At 30.7% G+C, this 26,887-nt stretch overlaps 1 protein-coding gene and 2 non-coding genes across 3 annotated transcripts in view; 1 reads left to right on the top strand and 2 right to left on the bottom strand.

The window, feature by feature from the left end:
- The window catches only part of LOC118069914 (mannosyl-oligosaccharide alpha-1,2-mannosidase IA-like), a 177,781-nt gene that overhangs the window by 39,489 nt on the left and 111,405 nt on the right, over positions 1 to 26,887 (top strand). The gene's annotated exons all lie outside the window — the stretch shown is intronic.
- TRNAI-AAU (transfer RNA isoleucine (anticodon AAU)) lies at positions 12,596 to 12,669 on the bottom strand. The gene has a single exon. It is a non-coding gene; the product is annotated as a tRNA-Ile (tRNA).
- Positions 15,286 to 15,358, bottom strand: TRNAR-ACG (transfer RNA arginine (anticodon ACG)). Its single transcript has one exon. It is a non-coding gene; the product is annotated as a tRNA-Arg (tRNA).

The raw sequence follows: 26,887 nt of genomic DNA on the forward strand, positions 1-26,887 counted from the left end.
TAATTATAATCAATTTTATGAACGAAATGAATTATTTATTCATTTAAATTTTGATGAAATTATTCTGTAAAGAAATAATTTGATAATTTTTAATAAGTGCAATTTATGGCATGTAATATTTGCATAAATGATACATATTCATCATGAATGCTTGTAATTTTTACTTCAACTTTCGTAATCGAGTTGTAATCCTGCTACATTAAGAAGGCATTCATTTTTCTCGACCTTGTGTAAATTGTGTTTAATATCAGCGTAAAATATCTCAATGAAATTTATTCTTGATGAATATATTTTATTTGAATATACATCGAGAGCTCAAAATTTTATTTAATTCATTTATTATTTTTTCAAATCGTGTACATATGCTATGTAGAAAGTTGTTTAAAAGATTTAAAAATTGAAAAGAAAAACCTTACTATTTGAATTACGAATATTTGGATGACAAATTAACTTAAAATAATAATGAAAGTAATCTAATAATTTTTTTAGAAACTCTCTTTTCTTCATCAAGATGTTTTTTCAAAAATGATTCCATGATGAAGCTTTATAGAGTTATCAACATTTCAAGCAAAAAACTTACTTGTGACTTAAGACGATTATAACTTCAACAGGAATGATTGCATAACAATCACTTAAAAATTGATGAAGAGCTTAAAACAATTTCTATAAGATGATTATACTAAATTCTAGGAAACATCCTTCAACATGGATTAAAAAAATAATTATTTATCAAATCAATTTATCTAATTACATCTTCAATTTATTCATAAAATTATAAAGTTCATCAAGTTCATTTCCAAGCTAGAGTTTACTTAAAACTGTAAATAAATTCCATCAGTTCTTCACATGAAACTTATTTATTTTCACATGAGAAAATTACCACCATTAATGAAGGTTAGCAAAAATTTAAAGTTCTTATCATCAAATATAATCAACGAACCTTTATTTGTTGAAAAAAAATGGCGTATTGTTGTGAAGTAGAAAGAAAAATCGTTTCCGGTCGAAAAGTTCTTGGATGCTTCAGGTTTCTCTCTTTCTCTCATCGACTGCAAGAGAAAAGGTTAAAGATCGAATGAAGGGAAGAGTCTCCGGCCTGCGGTCATACGCCCGACTGCCTTTTAATTCTGCGATCTAGACGATCGATTATCTCGCCTCAACAAACCGTCGATAAATCTCTGATAGACTGGGTGAACAGTTCCACAAGAACTGGAGTGAGAATTTTATTCCTATCAAAAAGAAGAGCAAAGAAAAATGAAAAAGTGATTGAGATTTTGAGAGCTTTCATTAATTTAGTGACAATCTCTGTTAAATGACGATGATAGAGCTTCTTTCAATCTGTCAATTAATCTTTTTTTTTTAATTTTCCCATAAATTGATTGGATAATAAAATGAGCGATTGCCTGATTCAGTATATATTCTAGGAATATTATATGAATGCTAATGCATTTGCTTTGCTAGAGGAACTTTCTATGATCGAATCTAGATCATCAGTACTTCTTTAGCTAATCTCTTCTAATTATCTGCACTATGAGTCATTGAATAGTGATCTTCTGTGGTTTATTTATCATTATCAGTCTGGAGGCATTCCAATTAAGTAGCTGAGTTAGTTTAAAGTTTTTTGCCATTGAGAATACTATTCTTTGGTTTTCACTTTTTATTTAAAGTTATTCTAAAAATTTATCATTATTATGAATAATATTTCAATTGAATTTAATGTTGAACATTATAAATTGTTCTAGTATTTTTGATAGTTGAATTTATAATCATGATCATTGTAATAAAGTAGAATTTCAAGTAACTAAATCTGATTCCTGAAAGACTTGAACTGATTGAATAATAAATTCATTTATCCAATTTATATCAAGTATTCATTTGTAGAGTATTTAATTATTGATGTAATTGAATTTTCCTTCAATATTTCATATAAAAAAAGTTAAACTATTTTAAAAATATCAGGAAAATAAGCAAAATAATTGGAATTAAATAGAAAAAAATTATATGATATGTATCATTTAATAGAAGTTGGTATTTTAGAAGACAAAATAAAGCTTTTAACAAATGCGAGTCACAACAAGTCTAGACATTTCTCCATTAAAACATGAAGTCTATCTTCAGCTATCCCAAATGTGTAGATATCCTCATGAGATGTACTACTGGGATTAAGATTAACACTCGGTGGCAAAGGACTCTTTTATCATTGTCGATGTTACTGAAGAAAAATTACTTCTAAATGGCTCCACATACTCAATGACATCCCAAAAAAAAAAATCATTGGTGATGCTATCCTGAAATCTAGCAACTCACATGTAGTAATTGAGACATCATCTACATCACCACGATTGCTATTGAGGTCATGAAGGTTTTAATTTATTTGAAATAACCCACACAGTCTATAAAATATCTCTCTCGTATTTTCTCCTCTTTAGTTCTTCTTCTACATGCTTCAAAACTCCATTCGTTTTGCTTGAGGGTGCAGCATTGATCTTTGAATCTCTTGCTAGAGTAGTTTGGTCATTCAATCTTCTCAACTTTATTTATGTGCTTTGAAGCTGTAGTCTAGGATATCAATTGATGGTAGGAAAACGTTTTCGAATTGATTTTCATTTTTTCCTATGCTTTTGTAATTAAGCTCTACGATTTGCGATAAAAAGCTCTTCCGAAGGTTTGAAAACAATTGATTAAATGATCATTGAGGATAAAGTTTCTTCAGGGTTTATTTATGTTGGTTTCTAAGTTATTGGTTCTGCTTTTTCATTAAAATAGAACTCTTCAATTATCATTCTAATTAATTTTATAGAACATTTTTCCATTCAAATGAATGATAATTGATTTTTTGCTGGTATTGATAAGAGTTTAGTGATTAAATCTAATAATTGAATGGATTTTTTATATTCACACACTAAATTTATGATAAATAAAAATATTTACAGATGAGAATTGAATCAATAAACCTAGAAATAATTATTAAATATTATTTTTAAGTTATTTGATACTCATATCATAAAGAGTATAACTTTAATAATGAAACTTTAGATGAGCATGGAATGGTAACAGATATGATGGAAGCCCTACGAAAACCATCAGAAAAAATAAATATAAAAAACTTTCTGGCTTCTGGACTCTCAGTTTTTCAACAAAAAATAAATTTATTTAACTACCAATATCGGTTTTGTTAAACATTTTCTACAATTATCTAGAATAATAAAGAATAATGTTGTTTTTTGTTCGGAATTTTTTGCAATAAACAAGGATATCAAAGAGCTGGAAGTTGATTTATAAGATGATAAATAATAGTAGATTTTTTTTACTGGGGATATTGTTAAGTACTTCAGTCTTACTGTGAGAAGCAAAAATACTGAAACATCAACTATGAGCCTTGCTGAGCTTTTTAGTCCTACTAACAAAATAATATATTTTCCTTCCTAATCCGTACCAGACGCGGCGACGATGAAGCTTCACAAGTTTAACGTCTAGACCGTTGAGCATTTCCGGAGATAGGATAGTATGAGTCTCGCTAGTCAACGTCTCGCTTTTCTAACTAATCCTGAAAAACGGTAAAAGTTTTTCAACGCACTGATGGCAACATTGTATATATGTATGTACATATATATATTTTCAGCTTAAAAAATGAGTAGGTACAGCTCACTTATTTTTTTACTTAGTGGATAACAAAAAATCATTCTATCTCATGTCTTTAAATCCTATTATTCAATAGAAAAAATCTGTTCAATTTTTGAAAGAACTCAACACGTAAGTGACATTCCATGCTGACAAAAGGAAACATGGACAGATTCTTTACAGGTTGATGCTTTAAATACAAATAAGCCAAGATATCTAGAATATCTTGTCTCCATGGATGCATACAATAGAAAATATTAAACAATTTCTTTTGAATAATGTTTTCATTTATTATTTAATAATTCTTTTCAAGAATAGGGGTAAACGTTAGTAATATTTGTTTTTATAAAAAACAAAAATACTTAAAAAAAAATTATGGTTTGTTGGAAATCAGGAAATTTTAAATTTTTTAGTCCAACTCTCAATTGAAGAGAGTGCTTTATGTTATGTTTTATTTCTTCCTCCTTAAGGCCAATAAATATAAACCTTACATATATCACCATCGTGTGTAACTCTTTACGAGATCTTTCAGCTCTTTTTACTCAAATTTTCGATGTGTGTAGCTTAACGGTCTAAAAGGCAGAAATTGAAAGCGAGCATTATCACTAATGAAATCGAGACCTTTTCCTGTGATCTCTGGCAATTAATGCGGTTTTCCTTCCTGCTGGGGGTTGAAAAGAGGAAACACTTAGACAGAGAAAGACCTAGAGATGGCTCTTCGAAATACCTCTGAGAAACCACGTAACGTCGAACCGGAAATCCGAGGTTGGAGTGAGGATTTAGAGAAAATTCTACTTTAACTTCAAACAGAAACGAATACTCTGAGAATTACCGATGAAATCGTTTAACGTCTGTTGAGTTTATCAGACTATTTAATTTTTTGAATTGACCTACAAACTACATTTATAATAAATTTTTAGACAATTTTTTTCCTGTCATTAATAATTGCAAACCATGCAGTATATAACATTGGTGTAAATAAAATCATTACTCACGTAGGGATCTTTATATAGAGCCTTCTAGAAAATATTCTGCTGATGTTAGACAAGTGCTCTTGTGATGTGCTACACATATGTTGGTTCAAGCAGAACCCATGAAGTACTACGTCACTTGTTATTTCTATATTTTTATTTTTCTTAAACTTGACTGTAACAATAATGACGTGCTTGCAATTCAGAATATTTTCATTACAAAATTTCGTTTTTATTTGAATGGTGAAAACAACTAAATCGTTTTTTTTTTACTCATCTCAAGTAGCCGAGCTTCTGTTGAATATTCAGTAACGTCCGCATCCATTGAGATTTCATATGTTTATCCAGTAAACTTCTAACTGCCTTACCCACCTTCTTATACGCTCCCCTTGGCATTGAAATGAGAGTCTGGCTTGTTTCATCTTCTCCCAACTTTCTGCACACCCTTAGACTTTCTTCAAGGATCATAAAGGAACGCCTGCAAATAAGGAATTGAAAAAAACTGTTGAGTCAAAGCAAGGTGTCTACAGACAAGTGTTTATTTCTGTTATCCTTTTATAAGTCATCTCTTTTTTTACCTTTCTTTGCATGTGGTTTCTTATGCAAATCAGTTCAATACTGTCTACTATAACAATCGTGACTCACCAATATTTTAATTTCAGTTAAATTGTAATTCAGCTTCTTCACTTTTGCATAATATTTATAAGGTGCTGTGGTTTCTTTTGTGTTTAATTGAAACATTTTTTAATATTAAATTAGAATTAATATTAAAGCATGGAAACAAAAGAGGGTAAATATTATTATAAAGTCAATAAAGTGAATAAATCAGCTTGGAATCTCCTGATGTTTCGAGATAAAGAAAAATAATCGAAAAAATTCTCATAAATGGTTATGAGTATAATTGTTCCATTGTCATAGAAAAACGTGTGTGAGCAAAAAAAAATATAAAGTGGAAACAGAGATTGAATCCGATTAAAGATTATTTCGACTTTAAGCTTTTCTTTAGTTGAAATAAATAAAATGTTTGGATGAAATATTTCTTAACTCATTATTTAGAAAGTAAAGTTTGAAAATTATTAAATTTTGTGCATTATATTTTTCTTTAGAAGAAATGAAACAAGTTCAAGACGAGTTTAGATAATTGGAAGGTTGTACTAAACAAAATTACGGAGAGTTTATTTCTCAGTGGTGCCATAAATGTGGGTAAGAAACAGAAATATAGCTGTTGTTCTTCCAAATTTGTATTTAAATATGAGTTAGTAGGTTTTAAACAACATCATTGTCATGGAAACTAGATCAAAATGAACTTGGACTAATAAGCACAAATTTGACATAATTCAGGGTTAATTATAAAAGTAGATGCTCATAAAAAAATTGTTCAAGAAAAGTAACATTACTTAATAGTAATTTTTTTATTTATTCTTCCATTTAGCATATATTTATATAATAGACTGTAGAAACTTTCCAAAGTTTCATAATGAATTTTGTCGATCAAATTATTAAAACATTTGATAAATAAGTTCTCTCTCAATTCCATGTAGTAGTTAATATATATCATTCAAAGGCTATGCATGGTAAATAGCACAAACATTTACTAGAAACTTAATAAAGTCGATGTAGTTTAGAAATTCTAGAATGATATTATTTCAAATGTATTCGTGCACGTCCGTTTCGTCAACATGTGGTTCTCTTGAACGATATGTTATAGCAACAGACTGACGCTACCATATCCTTCCAAGTTAATCTGACTTCTGATGTTCCACTTCCAAGCTTAGGAAGACTAAACTCTACATCTCATAATATAACTGCTTGCTAATTACAACCATCATGTTGTAGACAAAGGTTCGTCTCAGTGCACCAAACTATATTTTCTACACGCCTGAGGATGTGAGGATGGAGATTGAGTAAAGAGTTATTTTAGGTAAACGCCATTGGCTAGACGTTGTGTACTTGTGAAGTATTTAATACAAAGTGATAATATCATGGGTCCAATTTATTTATGGTTGATTGTATTCTTGCCCACGGCCGCGACCTTATTCACTTCTTGTGCACTCCAAATTATGCTGACAGCTGTTGTTTGCTTCGTTGTAACGGTGCATAAATATTTGAATTTTTTTTTTGTTGCAAAACAGGTGTGCTTTTTTATGACGCTCAAGTTGAGGTATCAAACATGAAGAGACTTTTTAAATATTCACTTGGGGTATTTGGAGTAAAATTTTGTGGTAGATTTTATTATGTCTTCAGAAGATCGATAATCGAAATAAAGAAGTATCATATTACATAGGAAATTTTGATATTGTACCGAGTTTCAAGGGTTTTGAAATATTAGAGAATGTTTACAATATTTATTTAATACAAATTATCCAATTTTGAGTAATATTTTTGTCTATTTTTAAATCAGGGATCTTTTCGATGTCTTTTTTATAATTGATGTGTCATCAAATGGTTTATTTTGTTTTTTAGCGTGAGTAAGATTAGTTAAATTGCATCAGTTTATAAAAATTTTTCTTTACCTTTTAATTCCTAGTGTGCTGAAAAAAAATCAACAAGCAACTGCATTGAATTTACTTTGAATTCAGTAAATAACAAGATTAGATTAATGACTGTTTGGGAATAAAAAATGCAATTTACATAAGAATTTATTAAAGGCAATTAGTAAATTTTCAACGAGGTAGTATATTTTCCAATTCCTAGAAAACACAATAAATTTTATTGCAAATTTTTCCTTGCTCAGAGTGCTGATCGAGTGATTATTTAATGAAATGTATTCAGCATTCTATCAGGATACGATATAAAGAAAGAAAAAGACAATTAAAATGTTTATTTATAGTACCTACAACTGGTGCCGAGTGAATTCCTTGAATGAATAATTTTATTCGTGACCGAGTGACGCGCCCCGTGGGATATATTCAACTCGTGAGAAGACAGTAGACGTTGAGTTGTCGTGAGAGAGAGAGACTCGGGTTCTTCGATGCTATATTTTTCTTTTTACCTCGTCTCGACTTCCTGACAGGAGCACTCGGCGTCGGAATTCGAAGACTGGCAAAGCCTTGAGTGCACACGGTCGAAGATATCATTACGAAGATAACAGCGCATCCTTGGTAGCCACCCTGAGGATAATCGAGTTGTCGTTTTTTTTTTCTTATTGAACTTTCTCAGTCAAGTTAAATAGATAGAATTGATCTTCGAGAGAGAGAGAGAGAGAGAGAGAGAGAGAGAGAGAGAATGCCATTGATATGCATAGGGATAAAAGGTTGTGTGTTTTTTAATTTATCTAAGCTTCAGTGTTTATGGAAATAGATATACTAACACAAATATTGTCTGTTTATCTGCCAAATGTCATATGTTTGCTAAGTGGTAATGGACGTGGTAGAGCGATGCAATCATTTCAAGTTCCAAATAATCGATAACTTATAAGCAATTCTAAAGTAACTGAACAAATATAATTAAATTTTAAAAACATTCTTTTAGAAATAATTTAATGAAAATAGAGCTTATTAATTAATGAATATTGCTTTAATGTTGCTAAGTATTAAAAATGTTCATAAAGGAATTTCTCCTTTATATTAAATAGTTACTATGAAGTCAGATGTAAAAGTTGAAAGAAAATTTGTTAAGAAAGATAAAAATTTGAATAATGAATTCTTCATCAGTAAACTACTTAAAAGTAGAAAGGAAGATAATTAACTACTGAATGCTATGAAGAATATCATTAGCTTACATCCTACCCTCAACCTGTTAATTGTTCTAAAAATAGAAAAGATAATTTTAGTTCAAACAATAGCCCTTTTTAAAGCAGATATGATAATCAATAAATCAATCACTAGATAAAATAAGAGTAGTAAAAAAACTCTTTTCGACGTTAAAAATTTTCAAAAATGGATATTTGAACTAACGTAAAAACAAGATAATCAAATCTCGTCCAACGGAGTAATAAATTCATTGAATCACCAAAGAGTTGATATCTACAAATACTGAGAGTACACTAATATTTCGTTGGAAGCCGAAAATGAATTTTTTTGAAACTCAAATAAACTGTTTCATGTTGAAGTTATCTATGTTAACGGTGTGCCAATGAATGTAAATATTTTTTTATTGCAAAAATTGCAAAATAATTGGGAAATTTTTCAAACAAAGTATGATTGAAGCTAGTTAACTCCTCAAATAATCTTCCTAAATGTTGATCATTTCCTTCAGTAAATATTATCAATGAAAAACATCACTCATATTGAATTTAAAACATGCATGAATCAATAATAAAAATGATCATAACGACATCAATTTTTTAAGCAACAGATAAGCTATTGGTTTGTAACCAATTCAGATAATATGATTTTGCTTTTAACCAAATCTTTTCATCAGTCATTACCTTAAAAATAAGCTGTTGCTTTTAAGAAAATTTTCCAATATTGACTCCGAACTTTTTAATTTTAAATACCAACTTGATAAACTTTTCACAATGGTTATCAAATAAAACTAAAATATTTACACGTGTGTAAATTTACCACAGGATATGCATAAATTATTTAGGCTTCTTTTATGTGATTTTTATACTCCAAGTCATTCTGTTGGAGTTCAAAAATAATTAAACTTTTAAATAAACAGAGTATAATTTATTTATTATTGTTAAAGGCTTGTCATTTTCGTAGCCAAATTGATTTTTTTTTATCAGTATTATAAAACGAAGTTAAAGCTAAATAAATCTCAACCAAGGAGTGAAAATCACGCGAGCTATTCAAGTATCTCCTGCTGTGAGCGTTCTGCCAACATTCACGATCGTGTAACGAGACACATTTTACGAGCACTCAAGATGGTAATTCTTCCTTTTCTCACTGGTGCCCTTCGTATTCTATTTTCTTAGCTGCCATCACGATCGTATGCCTGGTAGCTTCTTTATACATATATATTACCTAGTATGTTTATTATTTCTACACTAAATGTGATCACTTATGAAGTAGAACGCGTTGTATCTTAATTGATTATCAATAAACTCGTTGTAAAATATAATTTGTTTGATCACATAACATAATACACACACATATTACATGGGGAAGGTAATTGAACTGCAAAAAGATGAAGTAAAAGTTGGTGTCTATCTTCAGCCTATCGGCAGTCTCCTCTTACTTTGCTGTAATTACGGTAATATTATGCCAGCTAATTGGTAAGGTTTTTTGGAGAAGCTGATAAAATGAAGATTACCAGCTAAAGATTGGTCAAGTTGCTTGTTTCAGCAGCAAAGTAACTAAGAAATTGGATATTGATACACCCAGTTTACCGATGATGTTGGATGAGAAATAAAAATTAAGAACAGGTCCATTTTAATGCAATTACAGCTTCTTACATGCACATTGAAATTAAATATCATATATCAACACTTGGTGATTGTTTTAATCGAATAGTATTTTATTAATATAAATTGTTTAAAAGTCTTCCATCTCCATAGCACCATCGGTATACTCAAAGTAATCCAATCAAATAACAGAGTACCTGTAGCTAAATTTTATCTGATCCTGAATTTGAGAGATACCAGTAAATAGCTTCCGAAATGTGTTGTTCGAGTGAATACCTAGAATTACCGTAATGGGCAAATATGAGTCAAGCGTAAGTAATGAACAGCCGCATTGTTTGCTATTGCCTTGACGTATCTGCTGCACGCACCAAAACAATAGTCTAGCCAATTTCGCATATGAATAAACGCCTAGCTATTCATCATTGATTAAATACATTATTTATAGAAGATAAGAATATTGTGCTACAAAGAAATATCAAAATTATCTAATTTTATTTTCATTCTCATCAAGAGAATTTTGTTGGAGCTTTTTTTTTCTTATTTTTTTAAGTTCTAATATGCTCTTTTCACAGTGCATTCATGTGGGTTTATTAATTAATAAATGATAGAACATTTAAAGGATGTTTTTGAATAGCATATAACATATTTCTGGCAACTTGCCAATAGTTTATTTCCATTCTTGATGTCTACTAATCGTAGATATTCGTTGAAACGTTGTCATTTATCTTACATGTCAGACACTCAATCTTCGTCGAAGAGAGCAAGTGGTCTATGTATATATATGAGACATGGTCATCGAAGAATTAGTGACTTACTTTACAGTTAGATTGTCCATTATGAAAAATAAAGCTGTTTTGAATTTTTTTATCGAAATGAAAAATTGTTGGTGACAACTAAAAAAGTTTAACACTTTGATCATTGGAGAATAGTATTGTATGTAAGCAGAATTTTAAATTTATACTAATGACAATTTGCACAGTGAATATTTGCTAAACAAACATTCACTGAGTGAACTTCAGATAAATAGGGAAAAAATTCTTCGAAAGCTTTATTTGATAGTAAACACTTCATTCCTCGCTGACACATGGTTATTGATTTCTGTAATAGTTTAGTAAAAAATATGTGACTAATTAGTTACATCTATTTCGTGATAAAGATGACAAATATTCAATAAATTACTCAAGTAAACAGTGTTGAATATTGATTTATAACAATATTCCTCGAAGTGAGGTTGCTGGTTTTAATTATTTTTCATGTTAATTTACCTATTGCATTTAGGGGTGATCTGATTTTTGTAGGATTGTATTTAGTATAATTTTCAGAGAGTTAATTATGCAAAAGTTACGTGTAAATGATATTATTTTCAGTTGAGAATGTAAAGTAGATTTAAGTCACGTCCATTCGTCTTAATCTTCTGTTTTTTGGCGACTCAGGGTTTTGTGAAGATAAACGATGCTTCAGCACTTGGCTTAGTTTTTCGACTAGTAATTTTAAAATAATTGGTGATTTACAGATTAAAAATCCTCAATAAGTACAGCAATGTCTAAGACTTTTTCGATTATAACAGACAAAGAAGTGAATGTTCTTTCGAGATAACTTAAAAGGCATTAGAAGAATAATCACAGAATATTTTGTAGAAATGGATAGCATTGCACTGGGAAAAATTACGTGTGAATGGTAGTCTTTATCCGGTTTTGACCCACCAGTAAATCGTTTTATCCGGACTGAATTTATTTAAACCCGCCCGTGGGGCTAGTCTAGCCATTTTTCTAAAACTATTCCAAGAACAGCCCATTAGAGGAGGCGCTAGAGACGTTAAACTGTTCTAGCATCAGAGTTTCTCGTGTAGTAAAACGACGTAACTTTTGTCCTTTACGAGCAGTTGCAGTTCAGATATAGGAATGGAATATCCACGCAGCTCATTTTTTTACATTTCTCCCCCTCAGAAACTCTACAATCTTTTCCACCAGATAAAAAGCTGTATTCATTTTTATATCCACGTAACATGTAGAGAGTTCGTTTTGTAGAAAGTTGTAAAAAGTAGTGTATCAAAAGTAAAAATTGCAAGTCTACATTCGTGGACGTAGAATCAGCTGGAGCTTATTACGTATATATATAGTCACGTTGTATTGAGTTTTATGCGAACTCTTGGTATTGTAACTTTTGCAACTTGCAGTTCTTAAAATGTACATATAAAGGTATGAACAACTATGAAGTTGGCTATATGTATTATCCATCGTCATAAAATGTGTTGTTGAAGAGTATGTGCGGTACATGGGCATTCATTCGACATGGGTTAAAACGCAAGGTTACATGGAGACCTACGTATATTTATATGTACATCGTACAGAGTATGTGGAGAATATCTTGGCGTGTGAATGTCGCAAAAGCACAATGCTACACAGACTGTGCAGCTGCTCGTTTGCTAGTGTAGTCATCGTTATTGTTACTTTATTGGTCATAAATCCTACCAGCGTGCATGTCGTTCGAAAAGAGGGATACCAAGAACCATGGAAGTATCCACATGAAGTCACTATCGTCACGCACGCTCCCTTTACTTGTGTGATATGGGCTTTTGCTGTAATCCATCGAATTATTTACATAAGCTTTCAAGCTCTATTTTGAAGTAAAAAAAATTTATAACAAAACAACTGATTGAGCTGAAAATATATTGTTGTCAGCTTTTTTATTTCAAAGAATTGAAGAAAAAAAAAACTGGCCTATGAGGGGATCGAACCCGCGACCTTCGCGTTATTAGCACGACGCTCTAACCAACTGAGCTAATAGGCCACGATGGAAGCTGTTGAGTAAATAAAACTCTTGAAGTAAACCGAGCACATAAATACAAGTTTTCTCATAAATTTCTTGTTGATGTACTTTGTAGAAGAAGCGATTTTGATACGTTATGTAAATGACTATTTTAATTGATTTGGTGATATATCAAAGGATTTGAATCAAGTCAAGTGATAATATACAAGATTTATATTTACGATTGTAATTTATGATACGACTTATGTCTGAGAACGTTAATAAATTTGCTTCGATGCAAAATTCATTCATTAAAATATCATTGAGAGCTTAATTTGATGTTATCAAAAAGTTCAATGATGAAAGCTAAGTGGTTTGATTGGTCTACCGGTAAAAGTTACCATTCAAATAGGTATATAAATTATCTTCAAGACGTTGTCCAATGTAAATGTGATACAAATTGGACCATGCCTCTTACTATTATTCATTGGAGACATTTGTTAGCTTATCTGACGTTCATTCAGCCAACAAGCGACAAGTCTGGTGAGTCTTTTCCATTCACCATCATTAGGCTTCAAAAAGATTGAGGTGCACGTAGAATGGATAAGCCAAGACTTTTTCATAAAAACTAATTCCATTCATACTCTCTAATTACTTCAGTATACGATGGAATTGTTTTCTTCTTTTATCGTGACAAAAACATCTACGTTGTACCCATAATTTATTTCTATCAGTTGGATCCATGTTGTAGTGGTTTTAATAATTACTTGTCATTCACGCTAACTCAAGCATCAATTTTTTCCATGCAATTTGTCAATCATCGGTTAACTAGAAGTAATCGTGAGTGGCAAATTTATTTCTACCAGGGAATACTTGGCATGTATATCCATTTCCTTCAACTGTTTTGCATACATGTTTAATTTTTAAAGCATCCTAATTAGAAAAAATTTATGAACGTAAATAATGTCAAACGTTAATCATATATAATTTATTGATAAAAAGGTTAAAATTGAAACTAAGGTGACTGTCTCAATTTGATTAATTTAATTTCTTCTTCATACAAAAGATACATAATTCTTTTATTGATTAAATACTTATGTAATTGTAAAAAAAGACCAATAGAATTTGGTGCGCGAAAATAGGTTTATGAGAAATAATTAAAATATTTATCGGTAATGATATCATTTAATCCCTATACCTTCGATGACTATGAAATTTTAGTATGTTGTAGAGGTTTAAGGTTCCTCACTGCAAATCATAGGGTCTTATTTCGATGCACTCAAAATTTAATAGCAATAATATTGGAATTTGTTCATTCTTTTATGAAGAGCCACTGTTTCATAAATAAACTTGCAATTAAAATCAAATTTAATTTACGTGAACATTGATATCGTCTCATAAATAAATGATAACCTGAATCAATGTTTACGCCGATTCAACAGCTAATATTTTAACTTTGAATGGTGACAAGCAGAGAAGTACCTGCTAGAGTATGTGTTAGGGAACTTGTACACTGGACAACGTTCCTGCCATTCAGGTGGGTAAAGAAAAGGAAGAGAGGACAGAGAACGGTAATACAGCGATATATTCATGGTACGCGACATACCGGCACATCGGAGGATATGTTATGTCCACGGATTATCGGCTTCTTGCGACTTCTACGATCCTCTGGTGGATATTTCATCCAACACGACACACAGACGATACACTAAATAAATATCTGCATCCAGCAAATAGTCGCTCAACAGAATATTTATTATGTCTTTTATTGGATATTAAATTTATCGATGACTGGAACGGTATTTCAATCATAAATATCCTTCAGAATTTGAAACAGTTATTAATATATTATCAAGATCTTTAATGTTTTTACTTTTATATTTCGTTATAAAACATCATTCTTTTCTAAAGGTTACTTTTCTCATATCAGTATCATCTTTGATTGTCAGTGGAATCAAATTTTAATTTTAAATCAGTATATTCTAAATCTAAACATACTTGTTCATAGATACTTTTCAATCTGGAATGAATTTTAAAATATTTTTATGAACAATTTCAGATTGTAATGAAAGTACCATTTATACTGACTACATGAGAACAGTTATCTTTGCTCACTTTTCCTTTATCTCAGACTTAAGTTCGAATTTTCAACTGTGTATAACTTCTGTTGTTATTACTTGTATGTACAACGTACGTTTCGTGACTCGGTGTTAATTGCAGAGCGTGCTAGAGTTTAACGAGCACCTTAGTTTTAGGTTTAATGTAATCGAAAGAGATCTTTACAGCGTGGAACAGTTGAACAATGTAAATTCCTTGAAAACTGTTTTAGATAACTTTGATACTATGGTTAGTACTAGATATTTTTTTACAAATCACAACCGTTGTTGATTCACTCAAAACTTTTAATAATTTATTGCCAATCGAAAGTCTATTTCTAACTCCTCTAATTTAATTTACTTTACACTGATTAAATTTATTACAGCTTGTGTAAGTTTTGATGTTGTTCACGACTTCAGAGAAAATGGAGAAAGTGGATTCATGCATTACTTCCAATTGAGGCTATGAATTATTTTTTTTTTTTTTGGTTTGCAAAATAGTGACTGACACTTTCAGTTATCAAAATTTGGAGCTATCTTTACACTAATTTGCAAAAAACTACGATTCCGCCAGGATTCGAACCTGGAATCTTCTGATCCGTAGTCAGACGCGTTATCCATTGCGCCACGGAACCAATTGGCAAACAGGGTAGTTAGTCAGAATATCTGCAATAGTTGCTAAAAGACTTTAAAAAATTAAAGTTCAAAAAATGATAAGAGTTTTTACATAAAATTCTCCTGTTCAATGTTGACTATTCATGCAAATTTCCATTAAAATTGCAATAATAGAAGAATAACTAATTTTATGCATTCCATTTTCGCAATCTTTCTGACTAGCTTTTAAATAGCTTACTCTACTTTAGAAGAGTTCAAATAAACTCTGAAACTTTTCTAAAGACATCTTTTCTCCAATATTATGTAGCGCAACCCAAACTTCAAAACGAGTCTGATTTCGGAAAAAATATAATATAATATTACGACTGTAACAAAAATGATTGCTTCCCGTTTCTGAATATTAAAATGTTTTACGGAATTGTTGAGTTTTTAATTTTATTGGAAATGTATTGTTGCAGTAATTTTTTATATGATAAAATCGAAATTTTATTTAAACGATAAATGAATTATTGACGTGCAATTACAAACAAATTGTTCTCTAAACGAGTTATTAAAAATAAATGTATATGCTATTATTATTCCCATAAGTGCTTTGGTCGTTGACTAATTTCCATTTGTCCTGCATCGATGAAAAAACGATCATTTGGCCACTCGTTAACTAAGCTTTACACGTAAATATCGAATGGAATTCCCCTTGGAGCCAAGGGTTGAGTTAGAAATAAATCTAATTTTACTGCTGTTCGGATGTCGTCGACCGAGGCCGAGGGATATTGAACAACCTCTCGTAAAAATGAACTTCTACCAATAACGTCGCACGTATTGAAATAGAAAGGAAGAAGAAAAATGCGTAAACCATTGCAGTGGGTTCTATGAAGCTCAATAAAGTGAACGAGGCAAAGCCATACTTGCACTCTTTTAAGTTGTCACGTCTGTATTCTCAATTTCAATAATCCTCTATAAAACATTGCCATAAATCGGCACAACTTTCAGCAATCGTTTTTTAGGAGAAAAATTCGCTTCGATATAACGAAATTTACAGCTAACAATTTTTTTCATCTATCATCAAAGTTATACACTTTGTCAAAATGAGATACATTCCTTGTTAATTTATTTGATTTTTCAAATGATTTGCCAGTAGTAAATTTTATTTATGAGCTTTTAAAATATTTTTGCCTTTTAAAGAGCAAATATTCTGTGCTATTAAGTTTTTATTATCTGATTTTATCTGTTACTAATAAATAACTCAATTTTAGTAGAAAGATATTTTTTATCATGTTTTCAATTTAGAAATCAAAAGCAAAAAAATTTTACAATGAATGGTTTTTGTCTCTAATTGTTGTTATTTTAAGGACCATACAACTGATAAAACTCTCATTAAGTAACACCTCGAATGTCTGATAGTCCTCATTTGTTCTTGCATTAGATGTTTTGTGACTTCTGTAAAGTTTCGATAACTCAGAGATTGGCAAATCACGTAGCTACTGACGGTGACTACCACAGCTTTATACCCAACGTAATTTTGTACAGTTTGTTTTAGTTCACTGGACAAAACTACTTGGCTCTACGATCAGACCAAAGCAAGAAATGTGTGAGCGACCCAACTCTGTGCTGTCATAGCACATGACTTAACCATAAGGGAAAAAGGTTCTAGAAGAACTCACTGTAACTATCGAATTTGCGAAAACTTTGTTGATCAACGCTCTCGGGATTTGGTTTTGTCGCATCTCCGTATAGGGAAGTGTTCCCTTCAACTTAGCTTTTTCTCTTTCTTTTTCTACCTTTCGCAAATGCGTTCAATAAACCATGGTCCTTTTATTTTGTTAGAATAGTAATTTACATTAACTAAAGATAATTCACTGTTAAATCTAATTATAAAGTTAGAAGTTAAAGTCAAATTAGTTCCACAATATATTTGTACAGTTCCCTCTCGATACGGTTTTAAGTAGTATGTTCTACATTTGTACAGCCATCTTCATATGCATATGAATACAATCTCACATAGATGACTGCACTATCACAGAAAATTTTTCTTATGGAGTCAGCAAATTTTTCTTGCTTTCTTACGAATTTCTGCATTTTATATGAGCTGATAAAAAAAAAAAACTTATGACAAATATCAAACTTTGCTGGTCACATATTTTAAATTTTTCGCATCTCTCTGTTCTCCATTATTCTTTTGTGTGTAAAGTGCCTGATGTCTTACGGCCTTTTCTACTTATTTTCATAACTCGGAAATAAGTAAGCCATTTAAGGTATGATACGATTTTTGAACTGGATTATGAGGAGAACGGTAGAAAAAAGTAGACTTTTTTACAGGCATACAAGTAACGAGCTTTTGTTGTTGATGATATATGTATATATATAGCAAATGTATATATCTTGAAAGCTTTAGGATTACATTTTGAATTGCTTATATATATATATATATTTATATACCTATACATACCTATGTATATACATATTACAGTTGATTTTTCAGTAGTGTATGTGAATAATGTTCTTGCACTCTGTAAGCTGATTCTCAAGTAGTCTATCTGTCGTAGATGCAAACACGCGCAAAGCCGGATCTTATTTTACATCCACTCTTGCTCTCGCTACCTTCTCGTCTCCAGAAGTATGTTTTCGTTACCACGAATCGTTGAATATACAAAGAGTTGCGGCAAGAAGTTCTCTGCCATGAGATTACCTTACATTCGTTTAAAAATTTTGCTTAACTCGTCTCATATTCTTCTTATCATATTCTTCCATTTATGTTACACGGTTTCAGTGAGTTCATTTTTTCTATTTGCTGGTACTCCTTGCATCGATCTTGTAACCAATGTTTTTGCATGCATACTGGACATCTTATGCATTTAAATTAAATACAATTACAGTGGGTGCAATTAAGTGATATAATAAATCTAAAGATAATTCTTCTAATGAGGAGATAAGACAGTATGGTATGCAGTTAAGGTTTGAAATTATGTTTATTTATTGTAGTAAAACATTTATTATTTTATTAATATTTTTTGTTTTGAAGATGTCTAAAAACTCATTATAAAGAATGAATTCTTTGGAAGCTTAATCATTGGAAATTTATTCTCTGGTTAATTAGAAATTTAAAATTGGAAATCCGCATTTTTTTTTACTTGACGTATTTAAACTTTACCATCAGCAAGGGAAAAAAATCATATAAATGATTATTATCCAGTAACTGATTAGTATTCAAAATATTTTGTTGCCAATATTTCTAATTTTTTTTGCTCATTAAATAAACATTTTTTTGCATAGTAAAAATTTTTTTCTTCATGTAAATTTATTTATATGCATTCGTATTTTTAAAAGCTCTTCCTCATTCACTCTTCATCTTAACAAAATCATCGATTATTTCAAGTTTCGAAAGTTCGAAAAATGTTTGATTCTTCAGCAATTCTTCAGGGAATTGTTGTTACTTGGTAAGAAAGCAAAAAATCTCCAGACACTTTGGTATATTCCGCATTAGTATAAAAGCATGTCAAAGTGAGTCTTGAAGTACTCTCAACTGTTCCATGGTAAGGTAACGACTCGCACGATTTTCCAGCTTTTTTTATAGCTTATTTTTGCTCTTGAAAAGCACCGTTACGAATCAATACTTACCACAGTTGGCGTCTATTGAAAATAAAGAAAAAAAAATTGAACGAGTATAACCAAAGGGGTTGGAGATTGGTATGAGTTCTTTTTTATTTCCTTCCAATCTCACATGAGTATGATTTCCGTCGTGAAAATAACAAAATGCATTCTGTATCTATCGTTTTGTACCTATATATCCATCTAGATTCAACTGAACACAAGTAAAGGTAGTTCATGTCTACTTGTCTATTGTTCTCCAAACTGCCAATCAATGACAATATTAGTTTTCCAGAAAACAGAAGACGTAAATGGCAATAATAACTCCTTTATTTTATCAATCACACTGTCGGTAAACGAAATAACACCATCTTCAATAAATTAAAACAAATTTGTAGTGTGATAAAAAATAGTATACTTCACTTGCACAATGCAAATTGATAGAAAAAAAGATATTCATCCAATATTTGATTTACCTCTGATACAATTTCCAAAACGATTCCAAGGAGATATTTTTTTTATGTGAAAATATATTGACAAATGGTAAAAACGCATTTGCAAATATTGGTGAGCTGTATCATGAATCAGATCTGCACCGGATTTAAACTCACACCTCAATCACTAATACTCACAATAAGCTTGTATTTGTTCATCTATAAATCCCACTACATTCTCCGGCTTAGATGGTGAGGATGCTATATCCTGGTTATCTCCATCCAAGAGTTACGAATCTATGTTCACGCAATCACACACGCACGAACGCACATGCTGACCTTGTACGTGCTTGCTAAGCTAGATGATCTTTCTCTGTTCCTCGGCTATTCGTTAAATCATAAATCATCAGGTGGATGCCATGGGAATTTGCGGTCGCACCCTGTCGTCGGTTAAGACGACAGAGTTGAAAAGGAAAGGGAGAGAGAGCCAGTATGCCGTGCTTTTGACGCGTATACTTGAGGAACGCCCACGACATATAGTTCGACAGTTATTACGGAATAAAATACGAATATACATCATAAAAAATGATCGATAAAACCATAAATATGGAGAAGACGGCGGATAGGAAATCAGACAATTTGAAGAATAATTTTAAAGGGGTTATACAGATGTCATAATTACTCAGAAGTTATATTTATCTCTCCTCATCTCCTCTCTCTCTCTCTCTCTCTCTCTCTCTCTCTCTTCTCTAGACAAATAAATTATTAAATATTTTTTTTTTTCAATTTTTCTTTCCTGTTAAAAAATTAATTCACCAACATATACAGCAATTTTTATTCATAAATGACGGAAACTTTTATTTTATTGGATTAATGAAATTATTTTAAATATTAGCACTTAAGTTATTGTTAAAAAATATTTTAATTGATTTGAAATTAATATTTTTAATAACGACTAATTGTGAAACTATCAACTCCTTGATACAAGTAGCATCGTTGTTACCCAATATGTAAAACCACTTCTCAATGGTACTAATTGAACCATCACCTAATTCATCCTCACCACAAATTAATCAGACAGTATGATACTGTCTACATTGTTTGGCTTCTGCAATTGGTATTATGCGATATGTTATTGGACCATACGCAGGATAGGATTTTACGAGCTTATCACCATTTGTCAGTCATTTCGGCTGCTCATTTGTCAATCAAATAATCTCCTACTCATACAATTAAACAGACATGGCATTGACGTATTTTTCTTTCCTCGTACTTATCTCATTTGAAAATTTAATTGAATACAGTCTAAAAATATCTCATTTAGTCAACAAGCGGGCAGTTCATGTATTTTTAACATTATCTTAACAAATTATAAGACACAGATTATTTCGATTGGTGGTTAACTTTATATGTCCATGTAAATTCATAGATGGATATTTTCATCAATGTAATTGAATTTAAAAATAACAAAAGGGAATCAATGTATCACTGGTTGAAACGAGATCAAAACAGGGACATTAAGCCGAAAAATGAAGCCGTAATAGAATTCAAATGCATCGAAATTATACAAAGGTTATTAGCAAGAATACTGAAGCATCGAATTAGAATAGATATTGAAATTATGTATAAAAGAGGTTTTGCGTTGTTTAACAAGCCCGCAAACGAGTAGATCGATTCAGTTACTTGAAATTTATCGACTGTCAAGACCAATAAATTGTTTGCGGTACATCGTGGTCTGTAGTAGTGGACGTTATTGAGCCATTAAATCGTGATTACCTCCGTGTGTTATTGGATAACGTTGACACGTATAGACGCAATTTTTTTGTACTCTTTGTCAATTCGCTATGCTTTTTTATGTTTTATGTATTTTTAACACATCTCTGAGTCCCTTTTCTCATGTCCACATCACACCTCGTATACCAAAAGATGTAATACCATGATTCACAATGTAACAAAGGCCCAGGTAATAATAATAAAGAGTAGGCGTAAGGGGATTTTTTTCTTTTACGAATCTCTCTTCTTTATCAAAAATGACATATGACAGAGTCTTCTTTAACACCCAATGTAGGAGGATTTACCGAGTATTGTTTATTGAATTATCTTTATGAATTCAGCATTGTTTAAAAGGTTGGTAAAAATAGGAAGAAAAATTCTTGCAGTTCATGATGTTTTAAGTCTTAGTTTTTTTGAATAGGTGTAAAACATGATTTAGAAACAGGTATTGGTGAGAATTTCTAGTAATCTAAATTGAAACAAGATTTAAATTGCAATCCAGTTGCCATCTATCATTAAAAATCTTCAATCAGTATTAAATTCATAATGATAAAATTTATTATGAAGTGTCAAATATTTATAAAACGACAACAAAACGTCAAAATCTAAAGTAGTATTTTATTTGTTCAAAGTAAAATATATTTTAAAAGGCCAGTATATTATTGATGACATTCATTGGTATAGAAATTTCATTTCATATTTTTTCTACGATAAAATAATTATATAAACTATCTCTTTATATTTTAAAACGATATTTTATAATGAAAAAATTTTTAAACTATTTACAATAAACATGGATTTTTTCTTTATTGTTATTTTTCAGGTAACATATATGAATCATAAAACAACAATATGTAAATTTCATTTTTCCGGGTATTAAAAAATTTGTTGTTAAAAAATCCGGAAAAGACCAATTGTCAAAACTATTCTACCTCGAATTTAGTTAATTGTTACGGTCATTCTATCTATTTTTGTTCAATTGAGCTTGTCTGGTTTAAACTCACTCATCCTTAAAAACGATATTTCTTTAATTTTTCAATTCAAAATCTCTGTATTTTTATTTTTTAAACTACTGACTATGATGTCTTTAGTAGAATCTGGTTTTTTGTAGCCTGAATTATATTTCATAATGTCCTTTCCATTTCTTATGCCCATTGTCATCTTAATTCCTTATAATAAAATAAAAAAAAATAAATAAATAATCACATCACTTCTATGTGTTTGCACCGTAGCATTATTAATAACAATACTTTTAAAAATAAATAAAAACAATTTTCTCATAATGCGGCATGAAAGCGCAGAATAATGACAGAAAGACATAAAAATGCATGGACGTTAGTGGTAATATTAATATTAAATATGCCAGTGGAGTACAACTGGCCGATGAAAGCGGCATATTGTAACTAAAGAGATCCCGAGTGTATATAGTCACATTGCATATTCAACAATTAAGTGTGATGTACGAGTTTTGAGTGTCGCGGCATATCAAATAGGCGTAATCGTATAGGTCTGACAATAAATTACGCGTAATTAACCATCCGTGAAGCAAGAGAAGGGTCGGTATCGCGTGTACGATTTAGCTGGCCAACATTCCGAGAATGTAAATCGATATGTATAGCACTAGAGCACCATAACACACCGTACTGGGTTTTAACCCGCTGTGACCACAGTTGTTGTGGATATTGATACGTTCTGATACCACTGTAATAGCTAGCGTTCCACCATTTATGAGACGACATTAAAGTTGACATAATAGAAGAGAGAAAGAAATGATTGTATGTACAAATGAGATTAAAACACTAGTGACTTGTCGACTCATTCAGATAATTTTGGCTTATTTACTCTTAATATCCCGTACACAAGTGGTAAATCAACAGAAGATGCACGCGCTCATTCATGGCCTGTATTATGAGTTACTGGATCATGGCACGCGAATTCTGAAGTGGTCAAGGAACTCGCGATTACTCAGTCCCCATGCGATATCATGAATTCCAAAGCGATAAATTTATTCCTCTTCATCATTTTATTTCTCTGTCGAGATGCTTCGTGATAATGTGCCATAATTTCACTCATGTCATTTGGATTTTTGTTCATAATCATTGACATTTGGTATAACTATTTTCATTGAACATATTACCGTTATCGAAAGCGTTTGGAAGTCAAGATAGAAGTGGTATAACGACCACCCAGGTAGTTGCAGTTGCTGATTGTTCATCGTTCCTTACTATGTCCGCGACTGCTCTCCCCCTCGACCCTACTACCCTTCATGGCTCACTGCTTTTACCAAACGACTCATTCTTGGTCGATTGCAAGACCACGAATCGCAAGCCAGAACCAGAATACGCCGTTAATTATCCAGCATTCGAGGTCATTGGCTCAAGAATTTTATTCTTTACCGTATCTTCATATTTCTCTCTGGATAATAATTGCAACTACAATAATGCTAACATACTTCACTTCAGTAAATAGTATGCATAAAATTACATTTCCGTTGATTTTTTTTAAATTATTGCTGCTCACGCAATCACGTTTATTATTAATCATTATTTTTCATTTAAATGGATATCTTTCGTGCTTTGTTTAAATGTTAAATATGCACTCGGACTCTCGTTTTTTTCTCTTTTTACAGAAAATAAAGTGATTGTGGTATTTAGTTTTATTTGATTTTGATTTAAAGGAAGATCTACTTTTAAGAATTTTATAAAGATGTCAGTGGTTCTACCATAAAAGCCTCAATAGAGAGACAATCGTCATTATCAATAGATGTAGAGTAATCATTTTAATCCTGCAGTATCCCTCAAACGTATGGAGATAGTCGAGGATGATCTCTGTAAATTCAGGAAGAGTATAGAGGACTTGGATCATATACTATGACAATGCAAGTGAACTTGATGCCCTTTTAAATGATTTAACAATAACTTAAGTTACACAAGCAACTTGATGTTCATAGCCTAAATAAACCTTCTCTAGTTTAAGGTGCTCAATAAGAAAAAATACGTAACCTAAAGTTATTTGTTGTTTTTGTAATGGTAGCAAGTAGAAGCTCTGTTGTTAACGGTTGATATCTGCGGATGTGTGTGGTAAGATTGCTTGTACCTGTCGAATAAGCCAAATACCTACATCAATAATGATTGATGAGGTGTTGAAAAATTTTTCTTAATCACTGGCATAATAAAAATTAATATAAAAGAGAAGGAGAGAGAAAAATAGATTAATTTTTAAAAGATGATTTCATCTTGAAGAAGATTAAAAGAATATTTATTATTTAAATTTTGATTCCAAGTTATTCTTATTATATTGGTTATTTTTTTGAAAGATAAACTCTTGTCTTCGTTTGTTATTGTGTTAAAACTTATACTTAGAGAACTTCTGCTGAGAAAAATTCTTTTTATCATTGTTTTTTTTTAACAATATTTTATTTGTCAAATATTATGACTTTGAATTTATTGTAAAATTATTATTGATATTATTTAAAACTAATCGTTTTATTAATTAACTAAACAAGTATTTTATCATATCTTTAATTCTACTTTTTATGAGCCATCATTGAAAAAAATTAAAAAGTTATTTTAAATTCTGTGGAAATCGATATTGAATTTTATGGTAGAAAATTGTAGCCTGTGAAATTTTTATTCAATTCTTTTTATGATTACTGTCAGTTTTTGACGTATGAGGCAAGAACGTAAATATAATTTTTCAAATTCAGTAAAATTTAGAGTTATTTTTTGAAATGGAGTTAAAGAAGTCATTTCGACTCAGAACTTTAATAAATTTGAAAAAAAGTACCAATAATGTACGATGGTTGTTAAAAAATAAAACATGTCTTTTTCAAGTCATTTATTCAATTTAATTTTACTACAGTTCACTACCGATCTTATTTAATACCATAAACATGTTTGTAATAAATTACTATTGCATTGTTTTACTTTAGAGAAAATATTGAATTTTCTTTAGAATTTTTAATCTTATTAAAGTTTAAGTGAATATAAATGAACTTCTTAATTCCAACACTTTTTTGCATTGTTTGAATTCACAACATTTTTAATCGTAAATGTTGAATTTCATTGTACACGATAAAATCTTTAAACGCTTTTAAAACGCAAATATGACGTAGCATAGGTAATAATAAGGTGTGAGTACACACAATTAATAATAATTAAACGTGAAAATACAATCAAACTCAATTATGCGTAAAATCATAATTTACATATTTTTTTTTTCTATAATAATTCCGTGTTAATGCGATTTCAATGTCAACAATAATAATAATAATAATCCAACCAGTAAATAATAATAATAACAATAATAATTTGTCTTAAAATTTTTATGTTTCAGGTAAGTCAACACTGATCATTATAATGATGCAATATTAATACCTGCGAACAAGGCTCTACAAGCACAGAGGTGCAATTTCAATTAGTACGCCAATAATGACATAGCAGTGAAGGTAACGCAACTGAGAAGTTTGTCGCCAAAACTTGCACGAGGTGACACACGACAGCAGGCTGATGCTATTGTAGCTGAGTAGTAAAGGAAGTAAAGAAGAACTGCTTTCACTTCTGGCTGTGCTAGATGTGGTAATTTCCTCAGTGAGGCGGCGCCTTCTGTCTCGGTAGCGTGAGGGCTGCTCGTTTATCGTTTTCGCTTTGTTCCACGTGGCGCGTATGCAACCCGCGGATAATAGCATTGGCTATATGGGGTAATTTAACGGTAGGACGTCAGCGGAATCGCTGTAGAAACCGCCAACTAAATTCGTACCACGAATGTTCTTGTGCATTGCACCAGCATCTATCAATTCTATCACGTTTCATATCACTTGTGATGTGTTTCGTCATCTGATTCTAATGTTTGATGAATTCAATTCAACTTGAGTTTATGCTGGGCGAAATAAAGATGTTTACATGTAATGACAATACAGCTTTGTTTCAAATTCGAGATGCAGATAATTAATTTTAATGAAGGCTTATTGATTAACTTTTGAACAATGATGTTGGTGTAGATAATAACTGATACATTGATGATATTTTAGGGTAAAAATTACCACCATCAAAATTAGTCAGAAGTGCTTATACCATTTCTAATTTGTTATAAAAAATTGAAATTGACTCTATTACAATTACTTCCTAATGGAAAATTAAAAAAACCAGAAATTTAAATTTCAAATTGAATAATTCTTGGTGTACTTTTGACTTTTTCTAATTTCAAGTTTATCAACAATATGACCATAATTTTTACTGAAGGATGTTTTCACTAAAGTTAAGTCATTTTTACTCCGTTTTGAAGACTCAATTTTACCCCAACACTTTATACATGTAGGTAGACTTGAATTACCGTGAAGTCGGAAGAGTTAAGAAGTATGAAACTTAGCAATAAAACCTTTGAAAAATTATCCGAGTTCTAGGTAGCTATAAAATAAGGCAAATGTCGTAGAAGTGGTAGAATTATAGCCAAGTTATTTTGAAGAATGACTTTCAAATTATTCTCTATATCAAATTTCTTTCTTTTTCAATATTTACTAGTTAAATATTATTGTAGGTCATTTTATTTCATTCTTATCAACTTTTTATTAATTTAAAAAATATTTGTGAAATTAAAAAAAATTCATACAACAAAGCCAAAGAATTTTTATTTCGTTGAAATCATTAAAAAAATAAATAAAACGTTTTATCAATAGCACGTGAGTTCCATGAAAAACATTGACGTTGCACAGGATTTATCTTCATCTGTTAGAGTATTTGTCGATGCAACATGCGCGTT

Source organism: Chelonus insularis, unplaced genomic scaffold, assembly GCF_013357705.1.
Source record: "Chelonus insularis isolate UGA/USDA-ARS -01 unplaced genomic scaffold, ASM1335770v1 contig_493_pilon, whole genome shotgun sequence".
Taxonomy (NCBI): Eukaryota; Metazoa; Arthropoda; class Insecta; order Hymenoptera; family Braconidae; genus Chelonus; species Chelonus insularis.